General features: G+C 36.5%; 1 long non-coding RNA gene across 1 annotated transcript in view; it reads right to left on the bottom strand.

Moving 5' to 3' along the window:
- The window catches only part of LOC142600438 (uncharacterized), a 54730-nt gene extending 38935 nt beyond the window's left edge, over nt 1-15795 (bottom strand). The window contains exon 1 of the long non-coding RNA XR_012833912.1: nt 15661-15795. This is a non-coding gene — a long non-coding RNA (uncharacterized LOC142600438). The remainder of the gene's footprint in view (nt 1-15660) is intronic.
- Nucleotides 15796-16636: the final 841 nt, after the last annotated feature.

The raw sequence follows: 16636 nt of genomic DNA, 5'->3' as shown, positions 1-16636 counted from the left end.
TTCCTTTTACTGCTGATGTACTTGAAGAAGTCCTTCTTGTTGTCTTTGACTTCCCTTGCCAGATTTAATTTTAAATGGGCCTTAGCCTTCCTCATTGCATCCCTGCATACACTGACAATGGCCAAGTGGCGAAGCTCTTTTTTCCACATTCTGTAAACTTCCACCTTCCCTTTGAGTTTTTCCAGAAGCTCCTTGCTCATCCAGGCAGGTCTCCTGCCTCCTTTGCTTGATTTCTTACTCTTCAGGATGCACTGATCTTGAGCTTGGAGGAAGTGGTGCTTGAATACTGACCAGCTCTCTTGGACCTCCCTACCTTCTAGAGCCCTAACCCATGGGATTCTCCCAAGCAGGTCTCTGAAGAGGCCAAAGTTAGCTCTCCTGAAGTCCGGGGTTGTAATCCTACTTATTGCTCTGCTTCTTCCATGTAGGATCCTGAACTCCACCATCTCATGGTAACTGCAGACAAGGCTGCCCCCAGCCTTCACATCCTCAACCAGTCCTTCTCTGTTTGTTAGTACAAGGTCCAGCTGCACACCCCTCCTCACAGGCTCCTCCACCACCTGTGTCAAAAAGTTATCACCAATGCTCTGCAGAAACCTTCTGGAGTGTGTATGCCCAGCTGTGTTGCCTTTCCAGGAAATATCAGGGTGTCTGAAGTCCCCCATGAGAACCAGGGCCTGTGACTGTGAGGCTACTTCCAGCTGTCTGTAGAAGGCCTCATCAACTTCCTCATCCTGATCAGGTGGCCTGTAGTAAACACCCGCAACAGTGTCACCCATATTAGCCTGCCCCTTAATTCTTACCCATAAGTTCTTGACTAGTTCTTCATCCACCCCTAGGCAGAGCTTGATACATTCCAGTTGCTCTCTCACATAAAGAGCAACTCCACCACCTCGCCTTGCTGGCCTTTCCTAAAAATCACGTAGCCATCCATGACAGCATTCCAGTCATGTGAGCTATCCCACTATGTCTCTGTAATTACAATGAGATCATGGCCCTGTGAGAGGGAGAGAGGAATTAGAACCTCCAAGTAGAACACTAGCTAGTGAGATGTTTTCCAATCTAGGTGCTCTTACAGCAAGAAAATAGAGTAGTTTATTCCCTTCTCTCTCCCTACACAGCATTCCATAGTTTATAATTCTTCCTCATATCAAAGGGTATCTTCTCTTTCATACTGCGCAAGAACTGAGTTTAAGAGATACTCACAGTATTTAAATCATTGATCCGTGCTTCCTGCCTGCATGCATGCTACTGCCCTCATCACACTCTCCTGTGCAGGAGAGTGCACAATAAAAAACTATAAAACTATAAAACTGCAGGTAAATACACGATACCAAAGTCACTGGCAACCAAACTATGACTGATTTAGTGCCATGCTACTTTTAGCACATATATTAAGTCAGCTTAGATCTATAGCTATGAAGTACACATAATTGTTAATGAATTACAAACAAATACAAACCAAATTGGAATATTTGTTTTGGAATACAAACAAATATGAGCCTAGTTCATTCTATTTTATGCACTAGTTCTGAATTTGGACCAGCCTGCTCAGTCTTATTTATGTTAACAAGATATGTACTGGGGTTTTCTTACATAGTGTGTTATATCTCTTTGTTTCGAGCATATAAAGAGTGGGAGGAAAATCTTGTAATTCCAGAGCTTTTCTTGGTATGAGGCTTCACAATAATTAATCCTCTAGGTAGAAATAAAATCAGAGAATAGCACTGCTTCAGTATAGAGCAAAAAATAATCTATTGTATTTTATGAAAACTCGTCAAACAAACAATATATTTTGGAGTTAATGGGTTTTCTATTTGCCCTTTAGGCAACTTTTTTGAGGTAATTATTAAGATCCAGACCCTGTTAAAGAAAGGCGATGGAACTTTGCAGAGGGACGAGAAAGGTAAACAAACAGTGGGGGATAACAGAAAAGATGTTGATTTTTGAAAACTTGTAGATGAGAGTTTTCAGATATCTGGAATGATGGACTTAAAAGATCAAAAACAAATAGCAAAACAAAGCTACAATATAGTTGAAAGACACTTGAGAGAGAAACAGCTATAAGACCACTATTTGGCAATAGTGTAGAAGATCTGAACGAATGATACCCATGCTGTGTGATACAGAAGAATTCTCTCCTGGTGCTGAAATGAAAAACAAAACAAAACAAAAGAACCCAGAGCAGCAGATAACAAAAGTATAAGCTGCTGTTCATTGTCTGGAATTATTATTTTAGTATTCTTGTGCAATAGGGAATTAAATTATTATCAAAGAAAGCAAAAAGAAGTAATCTTGATCTACCCAAACTTGGAAATGGTCAGGTTTACTACTGACATTTGCTAAATGATGGCTTTAAACCCTGGCATGCAGTGCTAGAAGTAACTACCTGTAATAATAATAATTTTACCTAGATACAATTGTACTTTAATGCTTGTTTAGTTCAGAATGAAATTAAAAACACTGCATCACCAAAATGAAAAGAAACTAAAAAAAGTCTAATTGTTATCTACTAAGAACCAACTGTTCAGAACAGATGGAAGCAAGCCTTGTAAAGGGGAAGTTCTGAAATGGGAAATGAGGGAAAACCTTAAAAGTTTTTCTGTAGCTAAATATTCTAGCTAGAATTAACCAACCAATATTTCATAGATGAAAAGTACACAATGTTTTTATTAATGATGAATATCTGGCCAAGCCAAAACAGCATTGTGAATTCCCATAAATGTGGCAATCAGAGGAAATGGATTTGCAGGACCGGAATTGAAAGACTTTCTACAGGATGCCAAACAAGTTCTCAGGTTTCTATTTTTTCATGAGTTTCTGTCTGGAACACGATAGTTTTCCTGCATACCTCTCTTTCTCGGGCCATGTCACTCATTCTTTACCCAAGGTGGGCAAGAAAGACTCCACTGTCACTCATACGACTTGGTGAAGAAGCACAGCTATTGTCACCTTGTTTGTTATCTGATGCCATGTATGTCATCCTGGTTTTGCAACATTTGTGTCCCTGTGAATAAAAATAATAACAACCTATTCCCCATATCTTAATACAAAATTAAATACATCTTGGAGAGATTCTTCTCTAATGCAAGTCCGATCCACTTGCTGACCAACAACCGCTCAATTACCTCCTCAGAGCGGTGACAGGTAAAAAAGGGTGAAAATAGATGATAGCAAATTTCTTTTTTTTTTTTTCCCCCACCGGACATAGCTTAGTATTAGCTTAGTATTTTCTCAATGTTTAAGCTATATAGTCTGAAACATTTCTTTTCCTTAAGAATAATCTGTAATACTGTTTGGAAGCAAAAATATTTATTTCATAGGAAATTTGGCAGTTCTGATATTAGAAGTGCAATGAAGTTGACTTTTCCTCTATATCAGAAAAAACTTAAAAAGCCAAAACACTGTATACAAAATTATAATTCATGAATATGGAAAAAATCATTATCCAAAAATACTTTTTCTATATTTTTCTATCTGAATTGGTCTGCAGAAACACTTAGCCTGAGAAAAATTACTCAGTATGTGTCTAGTTCTTATACAGTTCTAAGGAACTCCACCATTTTTAAGAAAACTAATTTAGCATATCTAAATTTAGAAGCATTTAGAGAGGAAAAAAATAGGGTTTTTTCTATAAATGTCTCTCTTTCAATTAATCCAATAGTTTGAGTCAGCAAGTGTTGGACTTTGTCAATTAAATTTGTTAATTTGTCCATCTCACAAAGATTTTAACGCAAAGCATTTATGAAAAAACACTGAGTAAATTGCATACTGTCCCTCATAGTCACACTTCTTTTTATCACATATGTTTGAGTTCACAGAGTATTACAGCAAATTAATCAGAATATCACTCATGATATGTTTCAAACACTTAAAAAAATATTGCTTTACATTATTGGTTTCCAATCTTCACTAACTGTCTGAGAGTGCACTTCCAATTTTCTTCAAAGCAAGTAAAACAGGTAAGACTAAAACTACCCTAAATTATGTCTCCCACACAAAAGACATTGACAACAAAAACCGACATGATGAAGATTGCATGTACAGAGGCTAAATTAGATTGATAGACAGATTGAATCTTTCTCTTAGCACCAGTGTAAGCAACCTGCTAGTGATGGGAGCCACATGAGAAATAATTCAAACATTCATCCAATGAGAGAGGGGAAAAACATTTATAAAAAGAGAATGTAAATTTATATACTATTTGTTTTGTCACCAGGATGACATAGGAAAGCTAGCCAAAGTCAAAAAAATTGTACTCTCTCTTATGGATGCCCAACTCCAAAGGACAAGCAAAAACAGATCCAAAGGCAGTATCTTAAGATAAATAAATTAAAAAAACCTAAGTGACTTTTTACTATAGTCGATACTCAGCCACCAGAATTTCTAAAATGCATTGATTATACAGAGATCATTAACTTCTTTAGCAACTGTCAGACATCTACTGGATAAAACTAATCATAAATTTGAGTTAAATTTTTGTGACATGTTTGCATTCTTGAATCATAGCCAGAAGCTGGCAGAAAATATTTTTCTTTCCTTTATTCCCCATTTCTACAAAACCAGGATGTTAATTAATAGAGGGAGCTATTTTCTGCCAACACCTGCATACAAAATATGTACAAAGTATGCATTCATATATACATTTTATCAATTAACACATGGTCAAAAAGAAGGAAGAAAATAAAAAAAATAAAAATATAATTTTCACAAATAAAGAGAGTAGTGGGATGCCAGTTGTTCGATGCTTTCATAAAGAATACAGAAACAAGGATAAAAAATAAATGGCAAAGTCTCTTATGCACAATTTGATGTCATCAATTATCAAAGCTGACTATCAAGAACTGTGAAGGGTCTCTATCCCGAACGACTGAGAAATAAAATAGCAAATAAAATTCAGGGATCATAGGTTTTAATTCATAAGAAAAAAAAAGTCTTCGTTAATGTGCGACTGTAGTTAGTATTCCCTGACAAGAGTTCATAGATAACTCATCTCTAGAAACATGTTTAAAAAGTTAAGTGAGGTGTAAGGATTTAACAGGAAAGATCAGGGGAAAATGGGATATCATTTTATAAAGCTCTAATATGTCCCTGTCTTGAATACTACATGCAGTTATGATCTCTATATGAAAAGCAAATGAACAGAAATATAAAAAGAAACAGAGAGAGGCAAAAAGGACTGTCAGAAATGTGGAACAACTCCATTGAAGGAAAGAGTAAATAAACTTTGAGATATTTTAGAAAAGAGATGGGAAAGGGAATGACATAGGTCTCCCAAATCATCAGTGATTTGGGGAAGGTACATAGCAGATTATGTTTTCTTTGACCTTCCTCTGACCACTTCATTTGATTTCACCTAAATCATTGTACTAGAAGAGACAGTAAAACCAACCAACCAATCAACCAACCAACCAACCACAATCCCTGCTCACCACCCCATTAACACATTTTCGTAGTTATCTACCATATTGCCTCTCTTCAACTCCATGAAACCCAGACTGGAGTGTCTTAGCCTACTTTGTCATGACTCATTAGGAAGAGTAACCTTATCTTCAAGTACTTCCTTATGAGAGCTCTGAATCTTCCAGTTTTAAATTGTTTTTCTTTGTTGAGTTTTTTTGGTTGTGGGTTTGTTGGGTTTTTTTCCAGATAGAGAAGAAAGCAGAATTATCAACAATATTCAAGATGTGAGCGAACAGTGCTATGCTTTCTGTTTTGTTTTCTGTTTGTTCATCAATAATTCCTAAAATGCCCTATTTGTTCACTTTCTTGTGCTCTTTTCTCCAGCATCTGCCAGTGAGCACAGAAGTACTCCATCTAACTGATGGAGAGAGGATACAGGGCTGGATGAGCCTTTGATCTGGTGCAGCATATTAGGCACATTCAGACAGTGAAAATGTAGATTATTACTAGCTATGTAGAATAGCTGAGATCACTGAGAAACAGTGGCACAAATAAATCCTACAAGATCATAAGAAATCCTTCGCTGATTACAGCATCAACAAAGGAGATCTAAGCACCTACATGGAGCAGTTGCCCTCCAGAGAAACTGTTTATCATGATGAATATTTTAAAAATTGGTGCAGTAAAGTTGTAAGTAGGGAAAACTTTCATATTGTTTTACAGTTTTATCCATGAAAACACAGGTCAACAGTAGGATGGCTGAAACAAAGTTTTTGCTGCTTTTTTTTATTAAGTCTATCACCACAGGGATTTCCCAAGCTAGGACCTTATAAATTCATGCAAGAAGAAAACAGAAAAAAATTGGGAAGCTAAACGAATCAACTATCTTTTGTGCATCTTAATTCTGCTATGCAGACAACAATCTCACCTCTATTCTCTTTTATAGTTACAGGAAGGAGTTTGAGCGTGAAGGTAGGTGACGAATGGTCAGTGAAACCTTAATGTATGTGAAGTACATTTTGTTTTTTAATTACTGCTAAGAGATAGGATGAAGAATTTGTTTATTCTTTTCTGAGACAAATAGAAAGCCAGGATATACACAATTCATATGTTCATAGAAATCAGGGATGGATACCCATTTGGCATAGGATTTGTAGTTCTGAGAATCATATTTTATAACAGAAAGCAGTATTTTCATATCAATAGCTGAGTTGTAGTGGGGTGGAACACCACTGCACTATAATAGAATGACATTATTCAGATTTAGTATGTCAGTTACCTGTGAATTTTCTTTTACTGTTATGACTGCTTTTTTCAATATGTACAACTTTGGTTTTGGATAATAATGCAGTGCCTAAAAAGAAATACTATTTTAGGCTCTACTGCCAAGTTACAAAAAAACAGGCAGTAATGCTGGCCTGCTAAGGTGCCACATCCATTTAAGAAAACTGCATGACCAGGCACCCTAAGACATAGCAATCCAGGTTGCACAGAATGTGCAATCTTCATCTACACAATGACTTTCAGATTTTTTTTCCCAAATCTTAAGTATTCTGTATTTGGATCATTGTCAATCTTGCAAACAGGCTTGTTTATGTCACATGCCCAAGAAAGCTAAGATCCTCAATCCACTTCTGTGCTATGAAGTCAAACAAAGATATTGTCAGGAAAAATGAATGTAAAATTAAGCTGCTCTTAGAGCCTGATTTGCACTGTAAAGTAAGTGGAGCTAATTTATAAAACTCTAAAATACCTGCCACTTCCTAACTTGGTTGTTGTATTTGATTTTCTTAATTTTTGCCTCTACCAAATATTTAGAGCCTGTTATTAGATGTCTGAAATGAGCAAAAAACTCAGCACATTTCAAGGCTTCTGACTACTGTATTATCATTATTTGTGATTCCAAAAAGTCCATAAGAAATCGGATTTTACAGGCCAAAAAATATAATTATCTATTTATTTATTTGCTTTCAAGACACTTATTGTCAAGCATCCTTTTACTAACATGAACAATAAAACTGAACTTCCTATTGCAAAAACTTTCATGCTAATCATAGAATCATAGAATCATTTAGGTTGGAAAAGACTCTCAAGTTCATGAAGTCCAACCATAAACCTAACACTGCCAAGTCCACCACTAAACCAAACCATGTCCCTGAGTGCCACATCTACACGTGTTTTAAATACGTTCAGGGATGGTGACTCTACCACTTCCCTGGGCAGCCTGTTCCAGTGCTTGATGACCCTTTCAGTGAAGAAATTTTGTCTAATATCCCATCTAAACCTCCTCTGGCACAACTTGAGGCCATTTCCTCTTGTCCTATCGCTTGTTACTTGGGAGAAGAGACCAACACCCACCTGCCTACAGCCTCCTCTCAGGTAGTTGCAGGGAGCAATAAGGTCTCCCCTCAGCATCCTTTGCTCTGGGCTAAACAACCCCAGTTCCCTCAGCTGCTCGTCATAAGACCTGTCCTCTAGACCAGCTTCATCAACTTCGTTGTCCTTCTTTGGACACACTGCAGCACCTCAATGTCTTTATAGTAGTGAGGGGCCCAAAACTGAACACAGTACTCAAGGTATGACCTCACCAGGGTTGAGTACAGGGGGACAATCACTTCCCTACTCCTGCTGGCCACACCATTTCTGATACCGGCCAGGATGCTGTTGGTCTTCTTGGCTACCCAGGCACACTGCTGGCTCATATTCAGCCAGCACTGAAGTAATAATAATATCATTGAAGTTATAATACCCTTGTCACCTTCTACTTTGTGTTCATGTCAAGGATCACATTTACTCATTTTTTAACAGGTTACGTAGCATAATACATTAAAGGACACCAGATCCCTTTTAAAGCTACAATTATCCTCTCCTTCATCCTATAGTGCTCTCCCTAGGCATGACACCTGCAACAGTATATGAATTTTCGCTGGTTTTTCTGCAAACTCTGAAAAATAATCTGAGGTTTATGAAGATAAAAATGGGTTAGTTTTTTAAGCAAGGTTTCTCTGCAGATTTAGAATCCTACCAATTTCTCTCATCTGTAACTTTTACTGGCAATTATTTTATTTATACTTCCAAACTATTAGCAAAAATAACATGCTGAAAATGGATTTCTGATTAGCCTGCCAGGATGCTCTGGCTGAATGATGATTGCCTACATGCTTCTATTTTCAGACCTATTTATTAGTTTAAAAAATAACTATTAAACATATATATCATTTTATGGTGATTATACTCATTGTTTTTAATCAGAATGCCTCATAGCACTTAATTAAATACTTCATAAACCAAGAAAAGTACATATAAACAGAAATACTGCTGAAAAGAAATTGTAATTCAGTGAAGCAAAACACCAAATTTGTTTGCTATCCTAAAAATGTGGTGACTGACATTCTGGGATATTATTTTTTAATTCCCTCTGAAAATCAACTTGTATTTGTTTTTCATTGGCTCGGTATCATGTAAATTGATGCCAGTTAAATTAAATTATACTGTTAATTGTTTTCCTAGCATTTTGCAGCTCATCAGATTTGTGTCTTAATCCCTACATTTGTAAAAACACCATCTTTACCTGATTTTCCTAACTGTGGATGAGGAGCAATTATTTTAATTATTATAATAAAAGTCCATTAAAATTTAGATAAGCAATATCTTTTGATGTCTAGAGGAAAGATTTAATATTTACTGGACTACACAGTTCTTATTACTGTGTACACATAATTATTTTTACAGGTCTTTTCTGAGGGTTGCTGAATATGGAGTGAGTTCACCTGATTTGCTGTTTACCAACATTCCTATGGAAACACAGATATTTCTTATTAAACATACTTCATGCACATTTCAGCTCTTGGATGCTGTGCTCTGCTAAACCTCTAGAAATCAGCTGTCTACCCCCTTCTAAGGAACTCTATCTTCCAATAGGCTGATCACCCGCTCTTTGAAAGAAGCCGTGCGCTAATCAGCTTGTCATTACGAAAGCCAGCAGAGGTTACAGCACAATTCTCTGCCATCATTAACACGAGGAATCACTGCTAGGAAAGGCAGTTGTCCCAAGCAGTCATAGTGAAGTGCTGGTTAGGAAGAGGCACAGCAGTTTAAGATACCGGTCAGAAGATGACCATGCTGATAAAGATGTTTAACGTAGAAAGAGAGCTGGGTGAAAAATGACCGCCCGGATGAACTCCTTGTCAGGGGGAAAGCAGAGTACGTGTCGCATGTCTCACCAGCAACACTGAAAATGTTGTAAGGGTGCTTCTGGCAAGCTGCTGGCACAACGACACAACTTGGAGTGATTTCTACAAGTTCTTATCAGTGAGCAGTTAGAGGTGCATATGGACGCTACAAGCTAACTGAGCACACAGAATTATGTTCAGTTCCTTTAATCCCTTGTAAGACATTAGAAAAAACGTAGGAATGTATTATAAAATGTGTTAGCTACTACCTCTGAATTGACCTGTATAAGTTTTTTTCTAAACCTTGGCCTTTAAATGCTACTAAATATTATTATATATTGTTACTAAGCCTTCATGCTTGTGACATTTTGGGATGGCTGAAGGCAGTTAAGACCACAATGTTTTACTTTCATTACTTCATCAGTCACCAGGAGTCAAGGCCAAGTGGACAGTCTCATAACCCAGGAACTGAACTCTGATGATAAATGGCTGCTGTTCCTTACGTGCTGAGTTCATGCAGGCTTTTTATATGGAGTGCACGCTGTATAAAATGTTAGACAGGCTGGCTCTATGGATCAGAATATGGAAGCCAACAGGCCAGGGCTTCCATAGTTGGATCAACCACTTAAGCATCAATTCAATACTGTCACCGAAATCCGGGAATAAACCTCGTAACACCAATGTAGTGTTAAAAGTCAGGCATTCTTTATTGCAGCGCTGGATGCACGGGGGATAGCTCCACCCAACGTGCATGCCAGGTGATCGCCAACACACAGGTTATGTAGGATCAAAACATACATATTCATTGTTTTTCTCAGGAAGGGCAGTCCTATGATAATCATTTCTTGGAATCCATTTCCATATTCTCCTCCCCATCACGCATGCTCAGTGATTTGAGTCGGTGGTCCTCAAGGGTCTCTGGTGGTTGTCAGTGGTCTTGCACCCGTGTCTGCTGGGTGAGCCTCTTCTTGCAGGCATGCGCAGTATCCTTGTTGTAGGTGTACCTGTCCATAGCAACTTACTTCATAAGATTAATATCTCCAAACCTATTGTTCAGTTTGGTAGGGACTGTACATGGAACATAGCAGCATTGTACCTTGCCACGGTCAGTTGGCTTCATTACCTATTACCTTGGTTACAAACTAATTATCTCAACCTGATTCTATAGTTTCTGTTTCACGGCCCCTATCCCATGGTACAATACTGTGACTCTCTCCCCAGCTGTGTCTTGTGTTCTTCAGAATATTAGAAAATCTATGACAGCCTTAAATAAAGGTAACTTCTGGAAGAATCCCACTGCAAAAAATACTGTATGGATGATGCTTACGGCTTTCTGCTTATGGACTGCAGAAAATAACTCTGGATGTGGAGCAATCTGGTTTTGCAAAGTCTATCTCCCTTCCTCCTCATAACCAGACTGTTCCAGATTGGTATGACTGGACAAGGTTTCTCTGACAGCAAAGCAGCAGTCAGTAACATTGAAATTCAAGTGTTACTGGGCATCATTAGCAGAAAAAGTTTAGATGATTGGTGAGTTTGGGGGGGGGGGAAAAGAAAATCAACTATGAAGGCATTAGTTTTTTGAGGATCTAAAACTGGAATTTAAATGTTTAAACTGCTTCACAGGCAAAACTACATGCATGCAACTTGTTCTTGGTAACTAGGTGAAAAAGGGAATGGTTTTCAGGTCTCAGCTTGATAATAGGCCAGAATCCTAATCCTATGCATCCTCAATTAAGCAAGACACTTTGAGTTCAGTAGTGATGTTTATATTTTCATTTGCATAACTCAGTCATAGCCAGTTATAACCATAACTTCAATACAATGTCTGCTATCTGTATGTTCTTCTGGGGTGGAGACGCTGGAATCTATAGTTCTCATAAGATACTATGTAATGTATGATTTCTTTTTAGAGATGAAGAATGAAAAAGCCTAGATATGTTATTTTTTGTCTAAAAGCTAAAGAAGAATCTTCGTCATTTCTAAATGTTTAAAATTGTTCCTTTTTTTTTCTTTTGTCTTTCTTTTTTTGTTTTTTTTTTTGCTTTTTTAAATTTTTTGTTCATTATTTGGATTTGAAAGCTACCGTAACATCTGAAAATTACTGCATGATGCAGAGGTTTACCTTTTCCCATAGTGGAATGCAGGTGTTCTTTCTGTACTTTCACATGGTCATGTTTTGACAATAAAAGGAAGAAAGCCATTAAAAGGAAAAAAGAAGTAAAAAAAAAAAAAAAAAGGCATTTAATTGACAAAGTTTTCTGTAAGGAAGTCCATTAGGAGACTATTTTTGTGTTTTTAGCGCAGCATAAATTGCACTGTGTGATGATGAGCAATTCTGAACAGGGCTGAGGGCAGATGATGCCTTTGTTGTCTAAACTTTCACAGCTTCATTGGCTGTGGAAGTTAGCACTGGTCAAGGATCTACTATTTCCAGTTTAAACCTCCAGAGTAATTTATCCCAAGCACAAATTACATCTGTCAGCATCGGAAATGGTATAATCTCACTGGTAGGATGTTTTGCTGTTTTAAATATTAACTCTCTAATTTTAGAATATAAACACTGTTTTTCTGCTTTGTTTTAGCTAGTGTGTGTTTATATGTGCTTATGCAATATTTGGAGAAGTATACATTTACTTACAGAACCTGTGGACATTGAATAGAAATTGGCTTGCACGGCAAGTGACAACAGAAAGGGGTGTAGTTATTTATAATATAGATTATTCAAATGATTTCATTAGTTAACCAAGTATTATGATGTTTTCCTTTGGTGAAGAGGAAGCCATATTTTCAATTTCCTCCTACTGTGTTACTGGTCAGGTAATGCTGGGAAGTAAAAAATTTACAGAGGGAGTGATCGAGACGGGGGAGAGTTTTACTTTCATTCCTCTCTGAGAGAGAGAAGACAGACACAACCACTGTTTTAATACTGTTTGTTTGCTTGTAGAAGCAAAACCCATAATAACTTTTAGATGTTAAACACCAAATTTGAAATCACAAAAAATTTACTGCTTAGGACTCCACAAAGCCAAGTGAATGTATTGCTGCAAGCATAACTACGAATGAACAATTAGGTGTCTGTTACTATTCTTTCCATTTGGCATTTCATGTACCGTTCTTTGAGAAATGAGCAGCATCAAAGAGAAATGCAGACACTACTTGGCACATAAGCCATAAATACATACTATAATATACCATTTCATTTCCTGTGCCAAAGGAAAATGGAAAATTATTCCTGTTTTGTACATTACACACGTTATTGATAGCAATATTGCTGATAAAATACTCCAGCTTTAGCAACAGCACAGAAATGTGAACGCTGTCATCCCGAGGCTGGAAGTGCTTTAGAAAGACAGGAAAGCATTTATTTCCATTTTGATCACAAATGAGCAAAACCCAAGTGTATTAAGCAGTCTGTGTAATGTCACATGAATCAGTCACAGAATCTGGGCTTGTGACTCCCAAATATACACTTATTCATTAGCTCATGGATTTCTTGTCAGTGTCTTGAGCTTCTAAAGTATTCATCCTTTCCTTACCACTCTACACCTCCATCTTTTGTGCTGTAATCCTATCAATGTTCATTATCCTACAGTGTGACTATGTAAACTTTCAGATTAAAACTCTCTAAATACAGGATTATGGAGTAGTTCTTGCTGATGTAGCTCTTTTCTGCTCTTTTTAGACTAAAGCTTTTTACAAATATATGCTTGCAATATATCTTCCTTCTCATAGCTGTGGGTGTTCTTTACATTTTGTCTTATTCTGTGCTAGTATACTGTTGAGGTACCTTCTTCCAGAGGTGGCAGATTCTCAAAAGCTGATCCCATATTATTTAAAGTTTAGAAATCTTTGAAACTGCAACTTGTAATAAGTTACATCTGAGAGGGGTATTATTTCTCACAGGTAGAGCCATTTCTGCAGAGAATCTTAAAAAACTCAAATGTAACCAGATATTCATTCTTTTTTTTTTCTTTATTCTTCTAAATGAACCTGTGAGAAATGATACCCCTCTCACATCTTAAAGCCCAAAGACAACCAAAAATTTGGAAGGCCACAAAATTCTGAATTTTAATTTTCATCAAAAATTAGACATGAAAGAGCTTGGCTATCAGTAAAATGTCTACTACTGATGCTGTACATGTTTTCAGAAGAGCAAAAATAGGTAGCAGCTAGCAGGAAGTTTTTTAAAGAAAAAGCAAATGTAGAACATCATAGAAAAAAAATAAAACAAAAAAGATATTAAATTAGAAACAATGAATTGCATTAAATGTAACTAAATTTATCTTTTTAAATTAAATTTCTCATAATTATTTTCATCAAGAGAAAACCATTAGTATAATGAAATAGCTTTTCCAGTGCATTTTTAAAAAGGAATCTCAATAATATGAGTCAGTGTATTAATTATGATTAGAACAGATAAATTTTCAAAATAAAGATATTAGCACTCATTATAAGAAGATTCACTAAATTATTCTTTTTTAAAATTATTAGAAAATATGTGACATTGCCTGCCCATGAATTTAGGTTTCTATTGAAATACCTTTTGATTTTGTTGACATGGGAGATTTGAAAGAGAAAGCAAATTGACCTATTAAAGTTGCTATGAAGTCCCAGTACCAAGCACAAAGAGAATTGGTCTAACAAGAGCAAAAGATTATACCTATTGGAGGGTTTAAAATAGTAAGATACAGATGCCCAACTGTCTTTGAGGACAAAGAAATGCATTCAAAGGCAATGACTTCCTAATTTCAAAGGATATGGAGAAGCCTATGGTCTAAAGAGCCATCATGCTTTAAATGCCCTTAAAGGAAGGGGACTGAAAATAGCTCTGTTTGAAAACAGAAATAATTACATTAGTATAATAGTAAATATTCATTTATCTTTTTTGTCACTCTACCTAATTTTGTGATCCCTAAAAAAAAAAAATCCCAACAACAAAAAAGGAAAGGAATTAAATGGGACCTGTGTCTTTTCTTCTGTTAGAGGCATACCTAGCAAAATAAGTGATTTTTTTTCCAGTCTTTTAACTAATAAGAACTCTCAGTCACTACACTAAATATAAGTTTAGTGCTTTCCAATGGTGAATCCAAAGGAGGGAAAAGGAAGCCCACCACTGGTAACCTCCAATCATCCAACCGCTCCAGCAAATGAAAACAGAACTTCCAAATAAAGAGCAAATATACATTGAACACCAGCATTGTCATTCTATAGGAATTCAGGACTATATTCTTAACATCATTATATTGAAGGAGTGTTCCTAAGTTTTGCAATATTTGCAGGCTTGAAATGCACTTTACAACACAATGAAAGAATGAGGATGAAGTAATGCTAGAGACAATGTCTCTATCTTGATTGTAATCTAGTTGAGAATACAGATTCTAGTATATTAAAAAAAAAAAGTAAACACATCAATCAATGTGGGAGACAAAATAAGGAGATTGCTTTGTGCTACTGGCTAATGTTCAGCTAGTCACTAAGTGCAAAACCAAAAAGGTCTTACAGTAAATTTGTCTGTGGGAGACTCTCCCTCCTATTACACAATTCAGTGGGTGCAAGTCATGACAACAGAAAGATAATATATCTTTCATTTCTATTTGGTAGATTCATTCAGCCTGGAAAGACAATAAAATGTTCAATCCACTCTCCATGTGTCACTGCCAGTGTCATACGTCATTGTCACTGCCATGTGTCACCTGCTTAACTTACTAATACCAAAGTGTCCTAAAGAAACTTTATTATATCGGATGACATATATATCTATATGTCACCTCATATAAAAACTATTTATATTAGGGTTGACTAAGGTTCCTTACTGTGAATTTAAGGCCCTGCTCCATGGCAATATTTGAACCACTCACATTCTTTAGAAACTGTCTTATGTGGCTCAAAAGCAGAAAACTCTGCTGATAGAAAGTGTGGGTTCATGTTTTACATTAAAGAGGAATGCAATTACTTGGTGAGCTATATAGTTCCTCTCACTTTCTCCCTCTGAGTCAGTGAATTATTTATATTCAGTCAAGCAGTTCCAACTAGAAAGTTTAGTCCTGTACATGCACCAGTTGTTAAGAAATCAGGTCCTCACCTGGGATGAGGATTCACCATCCTTTTGAAATGTGACAGTTGTGTTCTGTATCTCAGGCAAGTTGCAACCACTTGGCTATCAGCAATTTGCAGTTCTAGTCTACCCTGCTTCCTCTTTTCAGCTAGATCACCTCTGTGGTTTCTCTGAGAGAAGGCTCAAAACTCAAATTCCCTATTAGGAAAAAAAAAAAAAAAAAAAGATAAGTCAGTCTAATCACCTAAAGGAATCCAGGCTTGAAATGCAGAGGAGTGGAATATAAGGTTTTCCTTAGAATCTCTTTTTGTGGATGCCTAAATGCTCTAAATCTGACATTTTATCTAAAAATTGAGAATTTACTCTTTACAATAAACAAAGATAGTAACAAGTGGTTTTATTTCCATTGCATCCAAAAAGCAGTAAACCAGAAATCTCCACTAATTGGGGATGGGGCTATTAACTAGCATGCTAAAACACAGACTGTTGTGATGATTCAGAAAATAGTGAACAGATAAAATAAAAAGCATCTTTTCCAGAGCTAATTACACTTTTCTCTATTGAGAACATCATGGATCCCTTTATGTTACAGCTTCCTCTAAGGTGGTTAACAGAACCTGCTCAGTAACAGTTCTGTTGCTCTTGAAAGGACTTAACCCACTGACTCTGCAGACTCATTTGGATGTACCTGTGTTGCATGTTTGCAGACACAATTGTCCAATCCTTTTAATGAATTACCACACATTTAACCACTATACAAGCTTTGTTTTGTAGAATCTAATACCTAAAATAATTATTCAAATGAGAATTTTTACAAATTACTTTTTCTGTATAGATTCTAATAGGTCTAGAGAATGTCTTTGGCAAAGCAGACTGGACATATTTGTTTTCCATGCTGCAGTGCCTGGGCTAAAAACTGTAATTACACAATGACCTTAATCCACATCCTCTCCCACTCAGTTGAGCAGCTTACATTTGAAACAATTTCATCTTCCCATAGCAA

This window comes from Balearica regulorum, chromosome 2 (assembly GCF_011004875.1).
Source record: "Balearica regulorum gibbericeps isolate bBalReg1 chromosome 2, bBalReg1.pri, whole genome shotgun sequence".
In the NCBI taxonomy this organism is placed as follows: Eukaryota; Metazoa; Chordata; class Aves; order Gruiformes; family Gruidae; genus Balearica; species Balearica regulorum.
The sequence above is the reverse complement of the archived record's forward strand: the minus strand, read 5'-3'. Positions and strand labels throughout refer to the sequence as shown.